This window comes from Arvicanthis niloticus, chromosome 5 (genome assembly GCF_011762505.2).
Source record: "Arvicanthis niloticus isolate mArvNil1 chromosome 5, mArvNil1.pat.X, whole genome shotgun sequence".
NCBI lineage: Eukaryota > Metazoa > Chordata > Mammalia > Rodentia > Muridae > Arvicanthis > Arvicanthis niloticus.
Window position 1 is genome coordinate 101,368,520 of NC_047662.1, and position 7,717 is coordinate 101,376,236.

Below are 7,717 nucleotides of genomic sequence, written 5' to 3' on the forward strand. Positions count from 1 at the left end.
CCCCCACGGCTCCGCCTCCGCGCTTCCCATTGCACAATCTGCCCGTCACTCAGCTCAGACTCTGCTGTGATTGGATGCCTCTCAACGAGCGTCCGGGTGATAGCCACCTCTTCTCCGCCCCTGTCACCCGGCCACACGCGCACACATTCCGGGCAGTGATTGGTGTGGGTGTGATTGGTGCCCTCTGGGATCAATCAACCACACCTCTTATCCATCTCGTCGTGTTATTGGTGAAAAGGACATAGGGCGGCAACTCCAGGCGCCCTTTGATTTTATTGGCTGGTCCCTGTGATTTCGACCCAAGCCAGTGGGGGCAACTATATTAGTCCAGTCTCTAGTATGAGGTGAGACATTCTGGCCACCGCCTGAGTCCAGGGAGAACCTCTTCTGGAACGAGTGCAACCTCAAAGACAACCTATTAGGAAAACTGCACTCAGCAGTTGTCGGTGACACCAGGCATTCTTTCGAGTCGAAGGAGAGAAAGAGAGAGAGAGAGAGAGAGAGAGAGAGAGAGAGAGAGAGAGAGAGAGAGAGAGAGAGAGAGAGAGAGAGAGAGAGAGAGAGAGAGAGAGAGAGAGAGAGAGAGAGAGAGAGACACTAGTGTACGCACACTTTGGGGAGGTGTAGTCTTTGGACCAACTTGTCCTGGCCTGGTTTAGGTTTACCTTGTCTTGACCTGGGATTGACCTGACATGGTTTAACTGTAACACAAAACAGACCCGGATAGACCTGAGATTCTAAGTGCCCTTGTCCCTCTGCGCTAGTAAACTGGTAACAGCTTCATGAGTCTCTGTCCAGATCCTCTCCATCTTCAGTCCTTTGACACCAGCTTGTTTAGGAGCAGTGGCTTCTCAGCCACTTGGAGTCCGCAGTGTCCAGTTCAGACTCCTTATAAACTAACCTTCCATCTTCTCCTCGCTGCTCACCCCACCTCCCCGTCCCTTTTCTTACTCCCTGTGATATCTGATCTTCCCTCACTCCAAATTTCTGTGCTGTTCTGTATCTTTCTTAGCCCCCCCTTTTGTCTTAATTCTTAATTCATCTCCCTGCTTCCTTGATCTGCAGTATCATAGCTCATAGTTCCCTCTTTAGTCTTTTACCTCAGCTTTTTATGATCCTCTTTCTTAACACCCTCATACACTGTCATCTCTGGCCCCCCAGCCCCCTAGTAAATCATTAAATCTCGCCCCAGTGTCCCCGATACTCAGAGCAGGCGGGGCTGCGGGGGCGGTCGCCAGCGGAAGCCGCCGCTCCAGCAGACACCGAGCTTGGCGCCCACGTTACTGTCTCCCAGGCCCATCTGTGCTGGAGGGAGCGGGGGTGGGAGGGGGTAATCTGGGGGTGAAGAGGGGGAGGGGGTTCTTGGGAGATTTGGTGACAAAAGGCCTGAGAAAATTCTCTCACCTTTTTCTTTGCCAGTTCTCAGAGACAGATTTAGGTGTCTACGAGGCCATGCAAAGCAGTTGGAACTGTAAAGGGAGGCTTGGAGTACCTAGGCCCCAGAACAGAGCAGGAGAGGGGTCTGGGGGGTTGGGGGGCAAGTTCTACATATTCTTAACAACCCTTCTCTTCTCATTGTTCCACATGGACTTCCAAGTGTAAAGGGGTTTGAGTGTAAAGTAGAAAAAGGAACTAGGGTGCCGAGCTGAGCAGAGGAGTGAGGAGGGGATGTGGAGCCATCAGTATGGGGACTGACAGGTGTCTGGTGGAAGGAAATGGGGATGGGAACTGGATAGGGGGCCGTAAGATGTGGTGGGACGGTGAGAGGGAGAGAGATGGGCTGGGAGGAGACTGAAGGAGCAATAGAATGACTGGACAGAGAAACCAGAGGAGGCAGAGGGAGGAGGAAGGGATGGGGACGCAGTGAGGGAGTGGTGTGGCGTGGACATGGTGTCCTAGGAAGAGGCGGTCCAGGAATGGTACTGGCCCCAAGGATTTGGGGGCTACCACTGCCCTTCCTTCTGATGTGAGCCCCCCCAGCTGTATTTCTTCCAGATTCTAGACCTGTCTCTTAATCCTCCCCGCCTTGCCTATGCCAGTACAGAGGGAAGGTTTAGCCATGAGCCTTTACCTGGCTCGGCTGATGCTAAACTGTCGGCCTGTACTTCAGGGACTGGAGGTTTGTGTCCTTGAGAGTGGTGACCCAAACTCCATTGTCTGCCTCCATCACTATTGTTGCCTTTTGTCCTACTTTCTAGGACATCTGAGCCAGAGAACACAGGGCGGCATAGACTGTAAGAACAGGAATGCTGGAGCCAGCCAGCCTGTTGACCTGTTGAGGACACTGGTCAATCCACACCTCATTTGTTCTGGGCGACTGGGCTAAGCAACAGTAGACGCTCACAGGGCTTTTCTGGGGGTTAATTAAGGTGACACATGTAATAGTCTTAGTTCTGAGCATGGTACGCGATTAATGTAAATGACACTGACTCTCACTGTGTGTTCAGGGCTATCTGGGTGTGTGAGTGCAACTAGGAATGTGTGTGTCTGATTGGGATTGTTATAATCACAAGTCCATTTGTAAGCCTGTATCTGTATATGAATTAGCATGCCTGACTCTGCACTTGCTATAGGTGACTTTGTGTCAGTACACATGTATGATTAAACAAATGGCCGTGTAGGCATGTGACTCCATGATGAAGAGTGAGGGAAGTATGTGGCTACTGACACCATTTCTGCCAGCGTATGTAAGCATCTGTGATCGTGTTGGCTCCAGACACCCCCGCTTGTCCTCCCTCCTCATGGAGACGTCATAACCCTAGGTGTCCCTCATTTCCTCACCCTGAGGGAACCGGAACCTGTGGGCAGGGGGGGTGGGGGTGGGTGCCAGTGAGGAGGTGTTTAAGCAGGAGCACATGTTCCCTCACAGACTGTGTATGGGAGGGGGAGCCCCTATCTTGCACACATCCCAAATCCTCCAGAGGAAGTGCTTCCCCCCTCGGCCTGTTCCTAGTTCCCTGTCTTATCACCATGGCAGCAGTTGCTAGGGGCTCTCATGGTTGCTAAGATCTGGGTGTGGGAGGATGCCAGGCCCTGTTGCTAGTAGAAACAGGATCCTGGAGGCAAGGAAGACTACCCCCACAGCTGCCATCTCTACACAGCAACAGACTGGCTCTTGGGCTGCCCCTTTTCCCAAGCTGAACCCATGCTTTTTATGTGGCAGTAGCTGTGTGAGGAGGCTTTAACATAAAGCTGGGACTGGGACACCTTCTGAGGAGAAAGAAGGGTCCTCAGTCTGCCTATTACCACTTTTAAAGCCAACAACCCCCAAGAAACCAGAAGCTGCCTTATTCTGTCTCTCATCTCTCCTACTGGTCCTCTGGGTGGCATTCATGGTTGGAGTTCTCCAGTGACTGGGTACTCATCTCCCGATGTTTGACCTGGGCATAGGAATGCTGATTCAAATGCAGACTGACTCCTTGTGGTCAGACTCTTAGCATCTCATTTGACACATGCTTCCTGTTGACACAGGGACATAGGGTTGGTCCCACACTGAAACCCACCTTTGGCATCTGCCTGAGATACTGACTCTAGTTATAATCTTGCCCAAAGGAATACCTTGAATCCAGCCTCCACCTCAGCTTATTTCCTAGACGCAGTTGAGCCCTGATTTTAATGCTAGACACTCGAGCTCATCGTCACCTTCACTTCCTATCCTTTTCAGTGACTGAGCATTGGACAGCAATCTAACTTCTTGGTACTTTTTGGCATCTCCTTGAGCTTCTAAGCTTACCGTGATCAGTGGTAAGTACCTTTGGGGTCCGAAAGAGTTATTTTTCTGCTTTAGAATGGAGATGTCAATTTTAGAGCTGGCCAGCAGAGGGCGTGTAGCATCAGAGTCTCAAGGAAAGCTTCCAAGAACCTATTAGTGAACTAAAGAAGTTTTGGCTTTTTGAGATCTAAACTTTAAAATCATGTGACTGCTTGAGTTTACAGACATATCTCCAGATCACCTGGAAGGATGCAAGAAGGCACTCAATGTTGACTGGCACCTCAGGTGTCAAGAGGACCTCTCCCCGAGACTTAGAACTTCATCAAATGTTTTGTGGCTTCACTGCCCTCCCTGGTACTCAGTTGTCCTTGGTTCTATTGAGAAGAACTTTGTATTCTCACAGTGCTCACCCCTCACTGAGCTCTGCTTTTAGAGACCCCTTCAGCTTTATAGACCCTATTGCCAAATGTGAGCCAGCTGCACCTGCCATGTCCACCCCTTCCAGGAGCCATGCCTTTATGGGTTCTTCATCTGCTTCATTTGATTCCAGCCACTCAAGGCTTTCAGTCTGTGCTACCTGACTCTGATTAGCCTGTTCCAGGAAGGCTGGGTAGGAAGGAACAAGATGGCTGGCCTCTCTTCCCTGATGAGACTTCTTTTCATGTAGCCTTAGGTTGCACTCGTTCTTAAACATTTTTCTTTTTTGATAGCTAACTCATTTAGATCACTCATGCCAAGTTAAAACCACAAGCTTTTTTACCCCAAGGTGATGATTCATCTCTGGTCTATTATGCTTTTGGAAAAAAAACTTGAAATAAGTTAAATAAAAACATTTTGATGATACCTTTTGAATTTGAGGGCAGTCTTTGAGCTTGGAAACCTCTACATTTGATGTTTACTTAAAGTGGGAACAAAGGACAGCAGGTCTCTAGCTGGCTGTGACTTCAGCACTGTGGACAGAGGCCACTGGCAGCACGTTATGCCTGGGACAGCACAAGGGTGGAAGATGGAGCACAGCTTCCCAGGGAACAGGAATCCTGCCTCGCATGTCTGAAGCACTTTCCTCTTACCAAACTCGTTCTGTTTTTGCTCTTGTTTTTCTATCATCTTAAAAGGCAGACATGACAGGGGCTGTTCTCTAGATCCTTACAGACGAGGAAATAGGTGTGCTAAGGCTGGATCCAGAGAACCCCTGGGAAAAATGGAGTCGGGAAAACACTGCGTCTAACTTGATGTTTGGAGAACTGAGTGGTACTGTTTCTCTTTGGGGGACGACTTTCTTGAAAGACGGAGGGAGTGTCCTGAGCCGCAGCAAGACAGCTGAAAGCTTGTGTGGAGGTGAACTTCCTGCAAGCCTTAGAAGTGGCAGCTGGTGAGAGAAATGGTTCTGAGAGGGAGGAATTTCTAGCTAGGATTGCTGAATGGAATCTTTGTTGTTCACAGAGATGAAATTTTTTAATTTCATATTTATTTATTTTTGTATGTATGCATGCTATGATACACATGGAGATCAGAGGGCAACTTATGGGAGTTGGTTCTTCTCATCTCCCATGGGGATTGAACTCAGATCATCGGCTTCACAGAGTGCCTTTGCTCTCTGAAGCCATCTTACCAGCCCAGGATCTAATTTTTATGCCTTTTGCTACCCCGATTCTCAGCTTCCCTGAGTCTGGACATAAGAAGGAACTCATGTGATGTCATCAGACTTCCTGAGCCTGGTGAACGCTCCCCCTGTGAGAAGAGGTATGGGAGCTGAGGGGTAAACGTTGTGTCGATGGTGAAAGCTTCAGCAATGTGGCTACAAGCCCGGTTCCCTGTCTGTTTTGAGGAGCCGGGAGGGGAGGTGCTAGACTACAATGTAACAGGTCCCTTGGAGTGCTTGGACAGGCACCACATGCACACACACACACATTGCTAAGATCATGGCCATTGAAGATGGACTGAAGGCTACAGTGTCCTATTTTATACTCAGGCCAGGAACTGGTCATTGATGGGACATGTTAGAGAAATGGGAGGATCCCCAAAACAATAGGAAGCAAGCAGCAGAAACAACATTGCAATCTGTTTATTATGGTTTCTGCAGTGCCCAGCCTCTGGGGACTCCTGCTTGGAGTACTGTGAAGGCTGAGTCACAGGGAGGATCATGCAGCTGTAGACAGGAAGACAGGGCTTGGGGTTGGTCCCCTCTGATTACTGTCAAGTTACCTTCAGCAGAAAAGGTAGGCACGAGGATCCTCGGTTACTGAAGGGATCCCAGAGCCTTCCTCCCAGTGTGCTTGGCTGGAAATAAACCATGGATATCCCTTAATGCTTGAAGGCTAAACTTGAAGGCCTTTGATGATTATGGATATAGAAAGGACAACTCTTTCTATTCCAAACTAGAATGGAATAGAATGGCTTCTAAATTATTTGTCTAGATAAGACCTAACCCGTGCCTCCAGGCTCTGGGCCCCCGGGCATGCATCCCAGAGGGAAGCAACTTTAGTGTTGGTCTAGTGGGGATTCTGTAGCCTATCCTTTTCTTTACAAGGTTGCCAAACATAGTGGCAATAGGCAAGCAACAGCAGGGGGAATGCTTGGCTCCACCATATTCCAGGGCTGAGCTGTAGGACCCGGCCATATACTGATCATGCCCACTCAGGAGCTCCTTTGTCTGGGCTGCATCCAGGACAAGAGAGATACAGTGAGCAAATGAAACCCAGATGGCAAGGAGAGCATAGTGATTTGGCTCCACTGTAAATGGCAGGTTAGAAAGGGGCCATGGTTACAGGTGCTGCCAGGATGTTCTGAAATTTTGGCATCAAGGTTGTTTGTTTGGTCTTTTAATGCCAAGTACAGAATAGTCATGTGCCATATAGTGACATTTCAACCAACGACAGATGGCATGTACAATGGTGGTCCCATAAGTTATATTGCCCACTAATGTGGTAGCTGTTTGGTTTGTGTAAGAGCACTCTCTGATGCTTGCACTATGAAGATGCTGCCCTGTGATACCGTTCTCAGAATAGATTTCCAGAATGGAAATGGGTCTCTTAATCATCGGTCCAGACAAGACCTGCTCCTATTTTTCATGCTCTGGGCCATGAATGACTCTAGATACGTGTGCCTCCCTGGATACATATGCAGTGCACAACTGTGTATGTGCCTTCACTCTGCTGGTTGGAAGGAGACATGGAATAGCAGAGCCTGCTGCCAGTTCAAGTTTCATGCCTCAAGGTTGCTTACTTTTGGCTCTTGGGTAGTTGTGGCTGGATGAGCCCCTACCAGACAGCTTCTGCTGAGCCGTTCTCCTCACCTGACTGCTTGATACACTCTGGGAAGCCGTGATGCCTGCAATGACTATTGTGCTTTGGGCTAAGGCATGGGACAACCCTGGCACTCACTTCCCAGTGGAGTGCCCTCTTCCTAGGCAGCTGAATTCTGTGCTTTCTGTTTTGATGATAGGAATGGGGGAACTCCAAGACTTGGCCGCTTAAACAAGGTCCAGGTGACCTCCTGCAGGAAGCACTAGGGCCAGAAAGGCAAGTGTTTACCCTGTCAACCCATTGCTTGGGCTAGGGGTAGAAAGAGGCAATATATTCATGGCTTCTGCTGCAGCTTTCCTCAAAGGAAGAGCACTTGAGTTGAATCAGTACCTAGGAATGAGGAAGCTGCTTCATCCCTGGGATACCATCGGGCCACTGCTCAAATGTTTTGCTGGGGAAGGGTGGCCTCGGGGAAGGAGGCCAAGGGACAGACCTGGAGAGATGATGCAGCGCTAAGCCACCATCAGCAAGTCTGTCCCCATAGCTCTGCTGTGCCATCCTGATGTTCCCGTATTTAAATAGAATATAGGGAGGAGAGCTTCTTGATGAAAACCAGGCTTGGGGAAGCTGGTCTTCAGAGAAGCATATATGTAACCCAAGCCGTCCTCGGTTGGAGTTCAGGATGGACGGTGTTGGGAAAAGCATTGATCTTAACTCTCGGCGGCCAAGATGGGAAAGACTGAAATATTTCTCATACCCT